This window comes from Urocitellus parryii, chromosome 5, assembly GCF_045843805.1.
Source record: "Urocitellus parryii isolate mUroPar1 chromosome 5, mUroPar1.hap1, whole genome shotgun sequence".
Classification (NCBI taxonomy): Eukaryota; Metazoa; Chordata; class Mammalia; order Rodentia; family Sciuridae; genus Urocitellus; species Urocitellus parryii.
The window spans coordinates 112,218,050-112,239,588 of record NC_135535.1 but is presented as its reverse complement, the minus strand read 5'-3'; positions in this window follow the sequence as shown (position 1 = coordinate 112,239,588).

The following is a 21,539-nucleotide window of genomic DNA, read 5'->3' as shown; positions in this document are numbered from 1 at the left end:
GAAGAGAACATCCAGTCAAAAAGGGATAGTAGGTAGGAATAGGAAGATAGTCAGTAGGTTTAGGAAGAAGAGTGAGTATAACATTTGGACCAAATGACCTTTAGCAGTAGGGTGTCAGTTAGAGAGTAGATGTAAATGTCAGCACATGTGAAGAGTCAGTCACAAGAATGAATATGGGAAATTATGTAGGAAAGCAGATATCAATAGAGACTTTGGGAAATCAGTCAAAGTATAAAGTGAGTGATAGGATTAGATATTTTCAACAGGGTTGAGGTTGAATATGTAATCTTAGGACGAAGCAACTGTGTAGTCACCAATAGGATAGACATTTGAGAGCATTAGGCCCCTGGACAAGGATGTTTTTAGTAATCCATGCTCACTTTCCATTTAGACTTTGGTACAATCATAAGTGTGAACTTTGCATTATGTGTCCAGAATATCACGGTGATAAAATGTATATGTAGATCAGGTGACATGAATATTTCTTCCACCATTTCTGGGAGCAATATCTTGAAGACGTATTGATTAGTATTTGGGTGCACCAATAGGTGTACCCTGTGTCTATGAATATAGAGACAATGCATGGATAGTCCACACTGTGAATAAATAATATATCTGGTTCCAATTTACATAATGGATTGAACTGATACCTGAAAATATATAGGAAATCTAATATTGATACACAATCATTCATTAAAACCAGTTATATATCTAATGGTAATATTAGGTTTATGGTTTACCATGAAGGCTGTGTGAGATTTGCTTGAAAAGTGATTATGGAAATCGAAAATAATGTGTTTGGAAAGAAGTCTCATGAAAAGACCAGTCCAGAAACGTACCGGAGTACATTTGTTCTGAAGCAGGAAGTGATTGAAAGTGAACCAAATGCCTGGAAATTTGTGAACTTGTGGATGAAATATATATCCTATGATGTGCATCTACTGAAGAAATAGTGAAGTACCAGTGTCGAAAAAAAAAGAAACGTCAAAATACACATCATGAATCATAGGAATCTACTTGCATTGATGCTAAACTCGGTCAGTTACTGTAGAAATATTAGGATTTCTAAGCACCATTCGCTACGAAACAAATGTGTATTTCAGGTGGATGAATATTTCTGAGAATAATCTTTTGAAAAGATGATTATAAATCCACATACATGAACATGAATGAATTTAGGGAGTGTATAATAAGACACATATATTTCATACTTTGAAAAATCTGGAGAGAGTGTGTGTGTGTGTGTGTGTGTGTGTGTATACACACACACACACACATTCAAACAAAACAAACAGAGAGAGACTTTAAAAAGAAGAAATATATATGCCAATCAAAATTCATCATGAAATATATATCATCCACAGATCCAAAAATATTTAATTTACTGAACATGGATTTATGTATCATGTTGTTCAAGTAGAAAGCTCACCCATAGGTTGAATTTTCTGTTCCGACAGCATTTAGGAGGAGTGATCTCTTCTCACAATTTGTATCTGCCATGTCAGCCACCTCACAAGAATGTACGTGGGATACCAGGTAGGATTCTATATGTGCATGTAAAAATACATGTGCTGAAGAGGCTACAGAGAAAGGGAGACAGGAATTCACATATTTGTTAACTTTACAAACACATGGAGAACTACTTCTCTTAAATTGGACTAGATTTATAACACCTAGCCTTTATAATGCCAAAGGAAAGTCCAATTATACACCATGCCTCCTCTGAACTGCATGCATTGCTATTCTGTTTGGGTTATTTTCCTCCATCATATCAGGATTGGTAATCAGAGTCTAGGAGGGTATGGGTTCGTGTCAGGGATTCAGTATTTTGAATGGAAAATAGGAAAATGAATCCAATGTGTATGCAATTATGTGCTACACAAAAATCTTCCCACTCTCATCAAGAACAATGCCTTGACATTACCTTTGGCGCAAGTAAGACACAATTCGAAGAGACCAGTTAGAAAATCTGTGAATATATATACATACAGTGGAAAATGCTCAGGAGTTCACAACCTTGGAGGTGGTAGAGGGTTTTCCATAAGTAAGGGACAGGGTAAACACTCCACAAACATGGAGCTCTGCTGGCATAAAGACTTCTTGGGAAACTGCCTCTGAGGTTGGACCCTTGAAATATATGTTGTTGTCAGGAGCTTTATCTTCCTTTGTAGTGAGACCATCAAAGCTTGGTCTGCATCTATGTGGCCTGGAGGATATGGTTTCTGATTTTCCAATGAACATGAGGCAGCAGTGCTGAATTCTCTCTTTGTAGGTAAACTGTGGCCACTGGGGTCTAAGTGTGTCCCCGTGTGGACTGTGAGGCCATTTTGTCATCCTCCACTTTTCCTGGTGTTTCTTGCTGCTTCACTGGGAGTTTCCTATTTGCTTCAGGAAATACAAGGAGTTCAACTGGGACACAGTGCTGGAGGGAGTTCTGTCATGTGTGCTGACTCAGGGTCCTAGGAGAATGCACCAACCAGGCTTCTATCCCACAGAGCTTGCCCCCTTGACCATAGCAACCTGATTCTGAACATTGCCCGGAAACCTCTCCATATAACAAGATGCCTTTACATATAAGGGTCTGCTGGCTGCACCGAGTCAGTCACAAGCCATGTGGAAGCCAATGGCAGATCCACATGGCCCCAACACAGATGTTTTATCACACACCTGCACACCACTGCTCTAGGCACACTAATCAGCAGGCTCCAACTTACTGGCATCTCTGTTCTACACCGTTTTCATGAAACCCAGTCAATCAAGGCACTGTCTGGTACACTCATGATCAGCAACAGGACATCCAAAGGTTCTCCAGTGCCACCTGGTCATGGGAATTTCAAAAATTTCATGGTATTTATCACGCCATTTTTCAAGGATGAACTTGGAGGCACTGTGGGTTTCTATTCATTCAGGAACCACTAAATGGTGAGGTAGCTCATTTCAATGAAAGCTCTGGAGAAACACTCAGAGGCAAGGCTTCCCAAGAGTGGCCAGAAGGTCACATCAAGCCAGGCTCATTGAGGTCTACAATGTGAGGTCCCTGTGTGTTTTGACTCTCAATTATGGCTGCCAGGTCTTTAAGAATAAAATCATGTGATATCCTGGCTGAGATTCCCAGTGCTCTGTGGAAAGCCACCCTGGGCCTAGATCTCAGTTTCCAAGGGCAACTCTCATGCGTGGTCTACTAAAATCCCAACACAATTCATGGCAATACTTCTCTGAGTTCAGTTCCAGAACTCAGTCTCTAAGGGGAATCACGCCAGAGTTCAAGACCAGGTGGACCAAGTCATCCCTTCCAACCGCCACAGAAATGACCACAATTCACACCAAAACACTGCCACATGGCCCTCATCTTCTTCCATATAGACACTCATCATAACCTCTGGCTGGAGGGTTCCATGAGGGGGGCAGCCCAAGAGAGTGTCTAGAATAAGCTCCCTTGCCCCTCATTTGCCTAATGTCAGGGTGGCCTGGACACCCTTCCTGTGAACCAGGAGTGATCAAATACGTCTGCCATTAATACTGCTCTGCTTCTCCAATTTGAGGCCTACTGACTTTCGGGTATAGATTCTTTGTGTCAATTGGAGACATGAGAAAACCCAAGAACCTATGGGCTAGCCTCTGCAGGGCTTTGAAAAACTCATTTGACCCAAAGGATCCCTATTCTCACTTGATGGAGGTCAGGAACTTTCCAGAGGAAAGTGAGAGACTTCATCCATAATGACTGCTCTTTTTGCCATTTTGGCTTTGGATGCACACATGGGATCTTTCTTTAATCCATCAGGTGCTGAGAATCAAAGCCACAGCCTCACACAGGGCCAAGAGGCTGATTCACTCACATTCCTTTGCACAGGAATTAAGCAAAAAGCCACAGGTGATGCCCATTCATTTCCATTTGAAAACTGTTTACTTCAGGCTTCACAAAGGGGTGGCCTGAAGCAAAGACCTTCCTGACAGTCAGGGCAACAGAACAATAGGTAAGCAAAAGGCCCAAAGCAGTTTTTCTCCACTGACACTTTACTGGTCACACTGATATCTGAGTTTTCTGAGATGCTTGCCATTCCCTTCAGTTATCCAGTACATGGCCATGTCACTGAGCTAGGAGGTGGTAATATATCTTAGACACAAAACCATGAGCCTATTCTGGAGAGTGGCCAGAATTCAGGAAGAAAACAGGAACTTAGCAAGATAGTAGGTGTTGCCCATAGAAAAGGCAAGCCCCAGTCCATTCATAAATTGGAAAGGATGAATACTGGAAAGTTTTCTACTAGACAGGACACATCCATTGTTTCATTCTCTTTCCAATGTCTACAACCAGGGATACAGTGGGATACACAGACATAGAAACACTCGCCTTGTCAAACGACTTACTAGAAACAGTACACTCCAAACCAAACAAACTGCCTTTCCTACCTATTCTCAGAACATGAGACAAAACCATAAACTCACAACCACACCCACTAAGGTACCTCCTTCCCCAAAGTAGGTCTGTGACAATCCGGAGTGTCTTCTGACTGGTGGGCCATACAATGTTCCCCCAAAATGGCCCGTCCTCTCTCAGATCTGGCCTCCTTGGCCTACTCAATGAAGTTGTCAGGAGCCACCCGTGAGCCACTCACTACCTGCTTTCCAGAAAAGTCCCCTCTTCAGAGCTTTCCTGGCATTTGGTCATCCTCACATCAGTAGGTACCAAGAAAGACTGACTCTGTCCTTGGTAAATGCAAACAAGTGAGCCCACTGGGACTGGGACTGAAACTGGCTCTGGGTGCCTGGCTTCCTGGTTGCCAAGTTCAGAGAGTTCCATCACAAAAGAAGTGAGGTGAGGTCACTTCCTTCAGGAACTGAATGAGGTCACTGCCTTGGCAACCAAATTGTCCTAACAGTTGCTTCCAAGGGTCCTATGAGATGGAGGCTGCCTCTGCGTCCTGTGACACTTTCACAAATTAGAATGGTATATCCTCCATAGGCACCCAAGAACAGCTTTCCACCCAGGCCTGGTTTGGTCCATCTTGTCTACATTAAGAAGAGTGCGGCTCATTCAGACACAACCCTTCATCCTGACCAGGTTGTTTGCCATGGAAGATGACTTTTGCTCTCTCATGTCCTTCAGAGCTGCCTACATCTTCTCCAGGGATCATTTCTGCATGGACCTTTGAGTTCTCAGCAGGTGGAAGATCCCCTACATTCCTCTATTGTAAGACCAACTCTGTCCCTGCTCTTCTGTAAAGTTGGATTGAGGGAACAGTGTATGGTTAGGGGTAAGAACATGTTTGATTTGGGTTAGGAATCATTCTACTGGATGAAGAATGGTATTGGGAACCTGCGATATTTATAATAATATATACGTGAAGTATATGTATGAAAACAGAAATCTAAGTAAGCTTTGAAGCCCAAAAGAGCATTGGGCCGTTGACTGGGATACTTAGCTTTGAATTACATTCTGCACAGATGTCTCAGATAAATTGATATACAATGGCATAAGACCTTGTACCTTGGATGATTGAAGGTGGAAGAGAACATCCAGTCAAAAAGGGATAGTAGGTAGGAATAGGAAGATAGTCAGTAGGTTTAGGAAGAAGAGTGAGTATAACATTTGGACCAAATGACCTTTAGCAGTAGGGTGTCAGTTAGAGAGTAGATGTAAATGTCAGCACATGTGAAGAGTCAGTCACAAGAATGAATATGGGAAATTATGTAGGAAAGCAGATATCAATAGAGACTTTGGGAAATCAGTCAAAGTATAAAGTGAGTGATAGGATTAGATATTTTCAACAGGGTTGAGGTTGAATATGTAATCTTAGGACGAAGCAACTGTGTAGTCACCAATAGGATAGACATTTGAGAGCATTAGGCCCCTGGACAAGGATGTTTTTAGTAATCCATGCTCACTTTCCATTTAGACTTTGGTACAATCATAAGTGTGAACTTTGCATTATGTGTCCAGAATATCACGGTGATAAAATGTATATGTAGATCAGGTGACATGAGTATTTCTTCCACCATTTCTGGGAGCAATATCTTGAAGACGTATTGATTAGTATTTGGGTGCACCAATAGGTGTACCCTGTGTCTATGAATATAGAGACAATGCATGGATAGACCACACTGTGAATAAATAATATATCTGGTTCCAATTTACATAATGGATTGAACTGATACCTGAAAATATATAGGAAATCTAATATTGATACACAATCATTCATTAAAACCAGTTATATATCTAATGGTAATATTAGGTTTATGGTTTACCATGAAGGCTGTGTGAGATTTGCTTGAAAAGTGATTATGGAAATCGAAAATAATGTGTTTGGAAAGAAGTCTCATGAAAAGACCAGTCCAGAAACGTACCGGAGTACATTTGTTCTGAAGCAGGAAGTGATTGAAAGTGAACCAAATGCCTGGAAATTTGTGAACTTGTGGATGAAATATATATCCTATGATGTGCATCTACTGAAGAAATAGTGAAGTACCAGTGTCGAAAAAAAAAGAAACGTCAAAATACACATCATGAATCATAGGAATCTACTTGCATTGATGCTAAACTCGGTCAGTTACTGTAGAAATATTAGGATTTCTAAGCACCATTCGCTACGAAACAAATGTGTATTTCAGGTGGATGAATATTTCTGAGAATAATCTTTTGAAAAGATGATTATAAATCCACATACATGAACATGAATGAATTTAGGGAGTGTATAATAAGACACATATATTTCATACTTTGAAAAATCTGGAGAGAGTGTGTGTGTGTGTGTGTGTGTGTGTGTGTATACACACACACACACACATTCAAACAAAACAAACAGAGAGAGACTTTAAAAAGAAGAAATATATATGCCAATCAAAATTCATCATGAAATATATATCATCCACAGATCCAAAAATATTTAATTTACTGAACATGGATTTATGTATCATGTTGTTCAAGTAGAAAGCTCACCCATAGGTTGAATTTTCTGTTCCGACAGCATTTAGGAGGAGTGATCTCTTCTCACAATTTGTATCTGCCATGTCAGCCACCTCACAAGAATGTACGTGGGATACCAGGTAGGATTCTATATGTGCATGTAAAAATACATGTGCTGAAGAGGCTACAGAGAAAGGGAGACAGGAATTCACATATTTGTTAACTTTACAAACACATGGAGAACTACTTCTCTTAAATTGGACTAGATTTATAACACCTAGCCTTTATAATGCCAAAGGAAAGTCCAATTATACACCATGCCTCCTCTGAACTGCATGCATTGCTATTCTGTTTGGGTTATTTTCCTCCATCATATCAGGATTGGTAATCAGAGTCTAGGAGGGTATGGGTTCGTGTCAGGGATTCAGTATTTTGAATGGAAAATAGGAAAATGAATCCAATGTGTATGCAATTATGTGCTACACAAAAATCTTCCCACTCTCATCAAGAACAATGCCTTGACATTACCTTTGGCGCAAGTAAGACACAATTCGAAGAGACCAGTTAGAAAATCTGTGAATAGATATACATACAGTGGAAAATGCTCAGGAGTTCACAACCTTGGAGGTGGTAGAGGGTTTTCCATAAGTAAGGGACAGGGTAAACACTCCACAAACATGGAGCTCTGCTGGCATAAAGACTTCTTGGGAAACTGCCTCTGAGGTTGGACCCTTGAAATATATGTTGTTGTCAGGAGCTTTATCTTCCTTTGTAGTGAGACCATCAAAGCTTGGTCTGCATCTATGTGGCCTGGAGGACATGGTTTCTGATTTTCCAATGAACATGAGGCAGCAGTGCTGAATTCTCTCTTTGTAGGTAAACTGTGGCCACTGGGGTCTAAGTGTGTCCCCGTGTGGACTGTGAGGCCATTTTGTCATCCTCCACTTTTCCTGGTGTTTCTTGCTGCTTCACTGGGAGTTTCCTATTTGCTTCAGGAAATACAAGGAGTTCAACTGGGACACAGTGCTGGAGGGAGTTCTGTCATGTGTGCTGACTCAGGGTCCTAGGAGAATGCACCAACCAGGCTTCTATCCCACAGAGCTTGCCCCCTTGACCATAGCAACCTGATTCTGAACATTGCCCGGAAACCTCTCCATATAACAAGATGCCTTTACATATAAGGGTCTGCTGGCTGCACCGTGTCAGTCACAAGCCATGTGGAAGCCAATGGCAGATCCACATGGCCCCACCACAGATGTTTTATCACACACCTGCACACCACTGCTCTAGGCACACTAATCAGCAGGCTCCAACTTACTGGCATCTCTGTTCTACACCGTTTTCCTGAAACCCAGTCAATCAAGGCACTGTCTGGTACACTCATGATCAGCAACAGGACATCCAAAGGTTCTCCAGTGCCACCTGGTCATGGGAATTTCAAAAATTTCATGGTATTTATCACGCCATTTTTCAAGGATGAACTTGGAGGCACTGTGGGTTTCTATTCATTCAGGAACCACTAAATGGTGAGGTAGCTCATTTCAATGAAAGCTCTGGAGAAACACTCAGAGGCAAGGCTTCCCAAGAGTGGCCAGAAGGTCACATCAAGCCAGGCTCATTAAGGTCTACAATGTGAGGTCCCTGTGTGTTTTGACTCTCAATTATGGCTGCCAGGTCTTTAAGAATAAAATCATGTGATATCCTGGCTGAGATTCCCTGTGCTCTGTGGAAAGCCACCCTGGGCCTAGATCTCAGTTTCCAAGGGCAACTCTCATGCGTGGTCTACTAAAATCCCAACACAATTCATGGCAATACTTCTCTGAGTTCAGTTCCAGAACTCAGCCTCTAAGGGGAATCACGCCAGAGTTCAAGACCAGGTGGACCAAGTCATCCCTTCCAACCGCCACAGAAAGGACCACAATTCACACCAAAACACTGCCACATGGCCCTCATCTTCTTCCATATAGACACTCATCATAACCTCTGGCTGGAGGGTTCCATGAGGGGGGCAGCCCAAGAGAGTGTCTAGAATAAGCTCCCTTGCCCCTCATTTGCCTAATGTTAGGGTGGCCTGGACACCCTTCCTGTGAACCAGGAGTGATCAAATACACCTGCCATTAATACTGGTCTGATTCTCCAATTTGAGGCCTCATGACTTTTGGGTATAGATTCTTTGTGTGAATTGGAGACATGAGAAAACCCAAGAACCTATGGGCTAGACTCTGTAGGGCCTTGAAGAACTCATTTGATACAAAGGATCCCTATTCTCACTTGATGGAGGTCAGGAACCTTCCAGAGGAAAGTGAGAGACTTCATCCACAATGACTGCTTTTTTTGCCATTTTGGCTTTGGATGCACACATGGGATCTTTCTTTAATCCATCAGGTGGCTGGAATCTAAGCCACAGCCTCACACAGGGCCAAGAGGCTGATTCACACACATCCCTTTGCACAGGAATTAAGCAAAATCCACAGGTGATGCCCCTTCATTTCCATTTGAAAAAGGTTCACTTCAGCCTTCACAAAGAGGTGTCCTGAGGCAAAGACATTCCTGACATTCAGGGCAAGGGAACAATAGGTAAGCAAAAGGCCCAAAGCAGGGTTTCTCCACTGACACTTTACTGGTCACACTGATACCTGAGTTTTCTGAGATGCTTGCCATTCCCTTCAGTTATCCAGTACATGGCCATGTCACAGAGCTGGGAGGTGGTACATATCTTGGACACAAAACCATGAGCCTATTCTGGAGAGTGGCCAGAATTTAGGAAGAAAACAGGAACTTAGCAAGATAGTAGGTGTCGCCCATAGATAAGGCAAGCCCCAGTCCATTCACAAATTGTAAACCAGGAATGCTGGAAAGTTTTCTATTAGACAGGACACATCCATTGATTCATTCTCTTTTCTAATGTCTACAACCAGGGATACAGTGGGATACACAGACATAGAAACACTCACCATGTCAAACGAGTTACTAGAAACAATCCACTCCAAACCAAACAAACTGCCTTTTCTACCTATTCTCAGAACATGAGACAAAACCATAAACTCACAACCACACACACTAAGGCACCTCCTTCCCCCAAGTAGGTCTCTGACTATCCGGAGTGTCTTCTGACTGGTGGGCCATACAATGTTCCCCCAAAATGGCCCTTCTTCTCTCAGATCTGGCCTCCTTGGCCTACTCAATGAAGATGTCAGGAGGCACCAGTGAGCCACTCACTACCAGCTTTCTCAGAAAAGTCCCCTCTCCAGAGCTTTCCTGGCATTTGGTCATCCTCACATCAGTAGGTACCAAGAAAGACTGACTCTATCCTTGGTAAATGAAATCAAGTGAGCCCACTGGGACTGGGAGTGAAACTGGCTCTGGGTGCCTGGCGTCCTGGTTGCCAAGTTCAGCGAGTTCCATCACCAAGGAAGTGAGGTGAGGTCACTTCCTTCAGGAACTGAATGAGGTCACTGCCTTGGCAACCAAATTGGCCTGACAGTTGCTTCCAAGGGTCCCATGAGATGGAGGCTGCCCCTGCTTCCTGTGACACTTTCAAAACTTAGAATGGTATATCCTCCATAGGCACCGAGGAACACCTTTCCACACAGGCCTTGTTTGGTCCATCTTGTCTACATTAAAAAGAGAGAGCCTCATACAGACACCCCATCCTGACTAGGTTGTTTGCCATGGAAGATGACTTTTGCTCTCTCATGTCCTTCAGAGCTGCCTACATCTTCTCCAGGGATCATTTCTGCATGGACCTTTGAGTTCTCAGCAGGTGGAAGATCCCCTACATTCCTCTATTGTAAGACCAACTCTGTCCCTGCTCTTCTGTAAAGTTGGATTGAGGGAACAGTGTATGGTTAGGGGTAAGAACATGTTTGATTTGGGTTAGGAATCATTCTACTGGATGAAGAATGGTATTGGGAACCTGCAATATTTATAATAATATATAGGTGAAGTATATGTATGAAAACAGAAATCTAAGTAACCTTTGAAGCCCAGAAGGGCATTGGGCTCTTGACTGGGATACTTAGCTTCGAATTACATTCTGCACAGATGTCTCAGATAAATTGATATACAATGGCATAAGACCTTGTACCTTGGATGATTGAAGGTGGAAGAGAACATCCAGTAAAAAGGGATAGCATGTAGGATTAGGAAGACAGTCAGTAGGTTTAGGCAGAAGAGTGAGTGTAACATTTGGACCAAAAGTTCTTTAGCAGTAGGGTGTCAGTTAGAGAGTAGATGTAAATGTCAGCACATGTGAAGAGTCAGTCACAAGAATGAATATGGGAAATTATGTAGGAAAGCAGATAAAATAGAGACATTGGGAAATCAGTCAAAGTATAAAGTGAGTGATAGGATTAGATATTTTCAACAGGGTTGAGGTTGAATATGTAATCTTAGGACGAAGCAACTGTGTAGTCACCAATAGGATTGACATTTGAGAGCATTAGGCCCCTGGACAAGGATGTTTTTAGTAATCCATGCTCACTTTCCATTTAGACTTTGGTACAATCATAAGTGTGAACTTTGCATTATGTGTCCAGAATATCACTGTGAACAAATGTATATGTAGATCAGGTGACATGAGTATTTCTTCCACCATTTCTGGGAGCGATATCTTGAAGACGTATTGATTAGTATTTGGGGGCACCAATAGGTGTACCCTGTGTCTATGAATATAGAGATAATGCATAAATAGACCATATTGTGAATAAATAATATAACTGGTTCCAATTTACATAATGGATTGAACTGATACCTGAAAATATATAGGAATTCCAATATTGATACACAATCATTCATTCCAACCACTTATATATCTAATGGTAATATTAGGGTTCTGGTTTACAATGAAGGCTGTGTGAGATTTGCTTGAAAAGTGATTATGGAAATCGAAAATAATGTGTTTGGAAAGAAGTCTCATGAAAAGACCAGTCCAGAAACATACAGGAGTACATGTGTTCTGAAGCATGAAGTGATTGAAAGTGAACCAAATGCCTGGAAATTTGTGAACTTTTGGATGAAATATATATCCTATGATGCGCATAAACTGAAGAAATAGTGATGTACCAGTGTCGAAAAAAAAAGTAACGTGAAAATACACATCATGTATCATAGGAATCTACTTGCATTGATGCTAAACAAGGTCAGTTACTGTAGCAATATTAGGATTTCTAAGCACCATTCACTAGGAAACAAATGTGTATTTCAGGTGGATGAATATTTCTGAGAATAATCTTTTGAAAAGATGATTATAAATCCACATAAATGAACATGAATGAATTTTGGGTGTGTATAATAAGACATATATATTTCATACTTTGAAAAATCTGGAGAGTGTGTGTGTGTGTGTGTGTGTGTGTGTGTGTATACACACACACACACATTCAAACAAAACAAACACAGAGAGACTTTAAAAAGAAGAAATATATATGCAAATCAAAATTCATCATGAAATATATATCATCCACAGATCCAAAAATATTTACTTTACTGAATATGGATTTATGTATCATGTTGTTCAAGTAGAAAGCTCACCCATAGGTTGAATTTTCAGTTCCAACAGCTTTTAGGAGGAGTGATCTCTTCTCACAATTTGTATCTGCCATGTCAGCCTCCTCACAAGGATGTACGTGGGATACCAGGTAGGATTCTATATGTGCATGTAAAAATACATGTGCTGAATAGGCTACAGAGAAAGGGAGACAGGAATTCACATATTTGTTAACTTTACAAACACATGGAGAACTACTTCTCTTAAATTGGACTAGATTTATAACACCTAGCCTTTATAATGCCAAAGGAAAGTCCAATTATACACCATGCCTCTTCTGAACTGCATGTATTGCTATTCTGTTTGGGTTATTTACCTCCATCATATAAGGATTGGTAATCAGAGTCTAGGAGGGTATGGTAGTGTCAGGGATTCAGTATTTTAAATGGAAAATAGGAAAATGAATCCAATGTGTATGCAATTCTGTGCTACACAAAAATCTTCCCACTCTCATCAAGAACAATGCCTTGACATTACCTTTGGCCGAAGTAAGACACAATTTGAAGAGAAGAGTTAGAAAATCTGTGAATACATATATACCTTGGAAAATGCACAGGAGTTCACAACCTTGGAGGTGGTAGAGGTGTTTCCACAAGTAAGGGACAGGGTAAAAAATCCACAAACATGGAGCTCTGCTGGCCTAAAGACTTCTTGGGATACTGCCACTGAGGTTGGACCCTTGAAATATATGTTGTTGTCAGGAGCTTTATCTTCCTTTGTAGTGAGACCATCAAAGCTTGGTCTGCATCTATGTGGCCTGGAGGACATGGTTTCTGATTTCCCAATGAACATGAGGCAGCAGTGCTGAATTCTCTCTTTGTAGGTAAACTGTGGCCACTGGGGACTAAGAGTTTCCCTTGTGGACTGTGAGGCCATTTGGTCATCCTCCACTTTTCCTGGTGTTTCTTGCTGCTTCACTGGGAGTTTCCTATTTGCTTCATGAAATACAAGGAGTTCAACTGGGACACAGTGCTGGAGGGAGTTCTGTCACGTGTGCTGACTCAGGGTCCTAGGAGAATGCACCAACCAGGCTTCTATCCCACAGAGCTTGCCCCCTTGACCACAGCAACCTGATTCTGAACATTGCCTGGAAACCTCTCCATATAACAAGATGCCTTTACATATAAGGGTCTGCTTGCTGCACCGTGTCAGTCACAAGCCTTGTGGAAGCCAATGGCAGATCCACATGGCCCCACCACAGATGTTTTATCACACACCTGCACACCACTGCTCTAGGCCCACTAATCAGGAGGCTCCAACATACTGGCATCTCTGTTCTACACCGTTTTCATGAAACCCAGTCAATCAAGGCACTGTCTGGTACACTCATGATCAGCAACAGGACATCCAAAGGTTCTCCAGTGCCACCTGGTCATGGGAATTTCAAAAATTTCATGGTATTTATCAAGCCATTTTTCAAGGATGAACTTGGAGGCACTGTGGGTTTCTAATCATTCGGGAACAACTAAATGGTGAGGAAGCTCATTTCAATGAAATTTCTGGAGAAACACTCAGAGGCAAGGCTTCCCAAGAGTGGCCAAAAGGTCACATCAAGCCAGGCCCATTTGATGTCTACAATGTGAGGTCCCTGTGTGTTTTGACTCTCAATTATGGCTGCCAGGTCTTTAAGAATAAAATCATGTGATATCCTGGCTGAGATTCCCAGTGCTCTGTGGAAAGCCACCCTGGGCCTAGATCTTAGGTTCCAAGGGCAACTCTCATGCGTGGCCTCCTAGAATCCCAACACATTTCATGGCAATACTTCTCTGAGTTCAGTTCCAGAACTCAGTCTCTAAGGGGAATCACGACAGAGTTCAAGACCAGGAGGAACAAGTTATCCCTTCCAACAGCCACAGAAATGACCACAATTCAAACCAAAACACTGCCACATGGCCCTCATCTTCTTCCATATAGACACTCATCATAACCTCTGGCTGGAGGTTTCCATGAGGGGGGCTGCCCAAGACAGTGTCTAGAATATGCTACCTTGCAACTCATTTGCCTAATGTCAGGGTGTTTTGGACAAACTTCCTGTTACCCAGGAGTGATCAAATACGCCTGACATTTATACTGCTCTGCTTCTCCAATTTGAGGCCTACTGACTGTCAGGTATAGATTCTTTGTGTGAATTGGAGACATGAGAAAACCCAATAATCTATGGGCTAGCCTCTGCAGGGCTTTGAAGAACTCATTTGACCCAAAGGATCCCTATTCTCACTTGATGGAGGACAGCAAATTTCCAGAGGAAGGCGAGAAGCTTCATCCACAATGACTGCTCTTTTTGCCATTTTGGCTTTGGATGCACACATGGGATCTTTCTTTAATCCATCAGGTGCTGAGAATCTAAGCCACAGCCTCACACAGGGCCAAGAGGCTGATTCACACACATCCCTTTGCACAGGAATTAACCAAAAAGCCACAGGTGATGCCCCTTCATTTCCATTTGAAAACTGTTTACTTCAGGCTTCACAAAGGGGTAGCCTGAGGCAAAGACCTTCCTGACATTCAGGGCAACAGAACAATAGGTAAGCAAAAGGCCCAAAGCAGGGTTTCTCCACTGACACTTTACTGGTCACACTGATATCTGAGTTTTCTGAGATGCTTGCCATTCCCTTCAGTTATCCAGTACATGGCCATGTCACAGAGCTGGGAGGTGTACATATCTTGGACACAAAACCATGAGCCTATTCTGGAGAGTGGCCAGAATTCAGGAAGAAAACAGGAACTTAGCAAGATTTTAGGAGTTGCCCATAGAAAAGGCAAGCCCCAGTCCATTCATAAATTGGAAAGCATGAATGCTGGAAAGTTTTCTACTAGACAGGACACATCCGTTGATTCATTCTCTTTTCCAATGTCTACAACCAGGGATACAGTGGGATAGACAGACATAGAAACACTCGACTTGTCAAACGACTTACTAGAAACACTCCACTCCAAACCAAACAAACTGACTTTCCTACCTATTCTCAGAACATGAGACGAAACCATAAACTCACAACCACACACACTAAGGCACCTCCTTCCCCCAAGTAGGTCTGTGACTATCCGGAGTGTCTTCTGACTGGTGGGCCATACAATGTTCCCCCAAAATGGCCTGTCCTTTCACAGATCTGGCCTCCTTGGCCTACTCAATGAAGTTGTCAGGAGGCACCCGTGAGCCACTCACTGCCTGCTTTCTCAGAAAAGTCCCCTCTTCAGAGCTTTCCTGGCATTTGGTCATCCTCACATCAGTAGGTACCAAGAAAGACTGACTCTGTCCTTGGTAAATGCAAACAAGTCAGCCCACTGGGACTGGGACTGAACCTGGCTCTGCTTGCCTAGCTTCCTGGTTGCCAAGTTCAGAGAGTTCCATCACCAAGGAAGTGCGGTGAGGTCACTTCCGTCAGGAACTGAATGAGGTCACTGCCTTGGCAACCAAATTGTCCTAACAGTTGCTTCCAAGGGTCCTATGAGATGGAGGCTGCCCCTGCTTCCTGTGACACTGTCACAAGTTAGAATGGTATATCCTCCATAGGCACCCAGGAACAGCTTTCCACACAGGCCTGGTTGGGTCCATCTTGTCTACATTAAGAAGAGAGATGCTCATTCGGACAAATCCCTTCATCCTCACCAGGTTGTTTGCCATGGAAGATGACTTTTGCTCTATCATGTCCTTCAGAGCTGCCTACATCTTCTCCAGGGATCATTTCTGCATGGAACTTTGAGTTCTCAGCAGGAGGAAGATCCCCTACATTCCTCTATTGTAAGACCAACTCTGTCCCTGCTCTTCTGTAAAGTTGGATTGAGGGAACAGTGTATGGTTAGGGGTAAGAACATGTTTGATTTGGGTTAGGAATCATTCTACTGGATGAAGAATGGTATTGGGTACCTGTGATATTTATAATAATATATAGGTGAAGTATATGTATGAAAACAGAAATCTAAGTAACCTTTGAAGTCCAGAAGGGCATTGGGCTCTTGACTGGGATACTTAGCTTCGAATTACATTCTGCACAGATGTCTCAGATAAATTGATATACAATGGCATAAGACCTTGTACCTTGGATGATTGAAGTTGGAAAAGAACATCCAGTCAAAAAGGGATAGCATGTAGGATTAGGAAGATAGTCAGTAGGTTTAGGCAGAAGAGTGAGTGTAACATTTGGACCAAAAGTTCTTTAGCAGTAGGGTGTCAGTTAGAGAGTAGATATAAATGTCAGCACATGTGAAGAGTCAGTCACAAGAATGAATATGGGAAATTATGTAGGAAAGCAGATAAAATAGAGACATTGGGAAATCAGTCAAAGTATAAAGTGAGTGATAGGATTAGATATTTTCAACAGGGTTGAGGTTGAATATGTAATCTTAGGACGAAGCAACTGTGTAGTCACCAATAGGATTGACATTTGAGAGCATTAGGCCCCTGGACAAGGATGTTTTTAGTAATCCATGCTCACTTTCCATTTAGACTTTGGTACAATCATAAGTGTGAACTTTGCATTATGTGTCCAGAATATAACTGTGAACAAATGTATATGTAGATCAGGTGACATGAGTATTTCTTCCACCATTTCTGGGAGCGATATCTTGAAGACGTATTGATTAGTATTTGGGGGCACCAATAGGTGTACCCTGTGTCTATGAATATAGAGATAATGCATGAATAGACCATATTGTGAATAAATAATATAACTGGTTCCAATTTACATAATGGATTGAACTGATACCTGAAAATATATAGGAATTCCAATATTGATACACAATCATTCATTCCAACCACTTATATATCTAATGGTAATATTAGGGTTCTGGTTTACAATGAAGGCTGTGTGAGATTTGCTTGAAAAGTGATTATGGAAATCGAAAATAATGTGTTTGGAAAGAAGTCTCATGAAAAGACCAGTCCAGAAACATACAGGAGTACATGTGTTGTGAAGCAGGAAGTGATTGAAAGTGAACCAAATGCCTGGAAATTTGTGAACTTGTGGATGAAATATATATCCTATGATGCGCATAAACTGAAGAAATAGTGATGTACCAGTGTCGAAAAAAAAAGAAACGTGAAAATACACATCATGTATCATAGGAATCTACTTGCATTGATGCTAAACAAGGTCAGTTACTGTAGCAATATTAGGATTTCTAAGCACCATTCACTAGGAAACAAATATGTATTTCAGGTGGATGAATATTTCTGAGAATAATCTTTTGAAAAGATGATTATAAATCCACATAAATGAACATGAATGAATTTTGGGTGTGTATAATAAGACATATATATTTCATACTTTGAAAAATCTGGAGAGTGTGTGTGTGTGTGTGTGTGTGTGTGTATACACACACACACACATTCAAACAAAACAAACACAGAGAGACTTTAAAAAGAAGAAATATATATGCAAATCAAAATTCATCATGAAATATATATCATCCACAGATCCAAAAATATTTACTTTACTGAATATGGATTTATGTATCATGTTGTTCAAGTAGAAAGCTCACCCATAGGTTGAATTTTCAGTTCCAACAGCTTTTAGGAGGAGTGATCTCTTCTCACAATTTGTATCTGCCATGTCAGCCTCCTCACAAGGATGTACGTGGGATACCAGGTAGGATTCTATATGTGATATATATGATTCTACATGTGCTGAATAGGCTACAGAGAAAGGGAGACAGGAATTCACATATTTGTTAACTTTACAAACACATGGAGAACTACTTCTCTTAAATTGGACTAGATTTATAACACCTAGCCTTTATAATGCCAAAGGAAAGTCCAATTATACACCATGCCTCTTCTGAACTGCATGTATTGCTATTCTGTTTGGGTTATTTACCTCCATCATATAAGGATTGGTAATCAGAGTCTAGGAGGGTATGGGTTAGTGTCAGGGATTCAGTATTTTAAATGGAAAATAGGAAAATGAATCCAATGTGTATGCAATTCTGTGCTACACAAAAATCTTCCCACTCTCATCAAGAACAATGCCTTGACATTACCTTTGGCCGAAGTAAGACACAATTTGAAGAGAAGAGTTAGAAAATCTGTGAATACATATATACCTTGGAAAATGCACAGGAGTTCACAACCTTGGAGGTGGTAGAGGTGTTTCCACAAGTAAGGGACAGGGTAAAAAATCCACAAACATGGAGCTCTGCTGGCCTAAAGACTTCTTGGGATACTGCCACTGAGGTTGGACCCTTGAAATATATGTTGTTGTCAGGAGCTTTATCTTCCTTTGTAGTGAGACCATCAAAGCTTGGTCTGCATCTATGTGGCCTGGAGGACATGGTTTCTGATTTCCCAATGAACATGAGGCAGCAGTGCTGAATTCTCTCTTTGTAGGTAAACTGTGGCCACTGGGGTCTAAGAGTTTCCCTTGTGGACTGTGAGGCCATTTGGTCATCCTCCACTTTTCCTGGTGTTTCTTGCTGCTTCACTGGGAGTTTCCTATTTGCTTCATGAAATACAAGGAGTTCAACTGGGACACAGTGCTGGAGGGAGTTCTGTCACGTGTGCTGACTCAGGGTCCTAGGAGAATGCACCAACCAGGCTTCTATCCCACAGAGCTTGCCCCCTTGACCACAGCAACCTGATTCTGAACATTGCCTGGAAACCTCTCCATATAACAAGATGCCTTTACATATAAGGGTCTGCTTGCTGCACCGTGTCAGTCACAAGCCTTGTGGAAGCCAATGGCAGATCCACATGGCCCCACCACAGATGTTTTATCACACACCTGCACACCACTGCTCTAGGCCCACTAATCAGGAGGCTCCAACATACTGGCATCTCTGTTCTACACCGTTTTCATGAAACCCAGTCAATCAAGGCACTGTCTGGTACACTCATGATCAGCAACAGGACATCCAAAGGTTCTCCAGTGCCACCTGGTCATGGGAATTTCAAAAATTTCATGGTATTTATCAAGCCATTTTTCAAGGATGAACTTGGAGGCACTGTGGGTTTCTAATCATTCGGGAACAACTAAATGGTGAGGAAGCTCATTTCAATGAAATTTCTGGAGAAACACTCAGAGGCAAGGCTTCCCAAGAGTGGGAAAAGGTCACATCAAGCCAGGCCCATTTGATGTCTACAATGTGAGGTCCCTGTGTGTTTTGACTCTCAATTATGGCTGCCAGGTCTTTAAGAATAAAATCATGTGATATCCTGGCTGAGATTCCCAGTGCTCTGTGGAAAGCCACCCTGGGCCTAGATCTTAGGTTCCAAGGGCAACTCTCATGCGTGGCCTCCTAAAATCCCAAAACAATTCATGGCAATACTTCTCTGAGTTCAGTTCCAGAACTCAGTCTCTAAGGGGAATCACGACAGAGTTCAAGACCAGGAGGAACAAGTTATCCCTTCCAACAGCCACAGAAATGACCACAATTCAAACCAAAACACTGCCACATGGCCCTCATCTTCTTCCATATAGACACTCATCATAACCTCTGGCTGGAGGTTTCCATGAGGGGGGCTGCCCAAGACAGTGTCTAGAATATGCTACCTTGCAACTCATTTGCCTCATGTCAGGGTGGTCTGGACAAACTTCCTGTGACCCAGGAGTGATCAAATACGCCTGCCATTTATACTGCTCTGCTTCTCCAATTTGAGGCCTACTGACTGTCAGGTATAGATTCTTTGTGTGAATTGGAGACATGAGAAAACCCAATAATCTATGGGCTAGCCTCTGCAGGGCTTTGAAGAACTCATTTGACCCAAAGGATCCCTATTCTCACTTGATGGAGGACAGCAAATTTCCAGAGGAAGGCGAGAAGCTTCATCCACAATGACTGCTCTTTTTGCCATTTTGGCTTTGGATGCACACATGGGATCTTTCTTTAATCCATCAGGTGCTGAGAATCTAAGCCACAGCCTCACACAGGGCCAAGAGGCTGATTCACACACATCCCTTTGCACAGGAATTAAGCAAAAAGCCACAGGTGATGCCCCTTCATTTCCATTTGAAAACTGTTTACTTCAGGCTTCACAAAGGGGTAGCCTGAGGCAAAGTCCTTCCTGACATTCAGGGCAACAGAACAATAGGTAAGCAAAAGGCCCAAAGCAGGGTTTCTCCACTGACACTTTACTGGTCACACTGATATCTGAGTTTTCTGAGATGCTTGCCATTCCCTTCAGTTATCCAGTACATGGCCATGTCACAGAGCTGGGAGGTGTACATATCTTGGACACAAAACCATGAGCCTATTCTGGAGAGTGGCCAGAATTCAGGAAGAAAACAGGAACTTAGCAAGATTTTAGGAGTTGCCCATAGAAAAGGCAAGCCCCAGTCCATTCATAAATTGGAAAGCATGAATGCTGGAAAGTTTTCTACTAGACAGGACACATCCATTGATTCATTCTCTTTTCCAATGTCTACAACCAGGGATACAGTGGGATAGACAGACATAGAAACACTCGCCTTGTCAAACGACTTACTAGAAACACTCCACTCCAAACCAAACAAACTGACTTTCCTACCAATTCTCAGAACATGAGACGAAACCATAAACTCACAACCACACACACTAAGGCACCTCCTTCCCCCAAGTAGGTCTGTGACTATCCGGAGTGTCTTCTGACTGGTGGGCCATACAATGATCCCCCAAAATGGCCTGTCCTTTCACAGATCTGGCCTCCTTGGCCTACTCAATGAAGTTGTCAGGAGGCACCCGTGAGCCACTCACTGCCTGCTTTCTCAGAAAAGTCCCCTCTTCAGAGCTTTCCTGGCATTTGGTCATCCTCACATCAGTAGGTACCAAGAAAGACTGACTCTGTCCTTGGTAAATGCAAACAAGTCAGCCCACTGGGACTGGGACTGAACCTGGCTCTGCTTGCCTAGCTTCCTGGTTGCCAAGTTCAGAGAGTTCCATCACCAAGGAAGTGCGGTGAGGTCACTTCCGTCAGGAACTGAATGAGGTCACTGCCTTGGCAACCAAATTGTCCTAACAGTTGCTTCCAAGGGTCCTATGAGATGGAGGCTGCCCCTGCTTCCTGTGACACTGTCACAAGTTAGAATGGTATATCCTCCATAGGCACCCAGGAACAGCTTTCCACACAGGCCTGGTTGGGTCCATCTTGTCTACATTAAGAAGAGAGATGCTCAT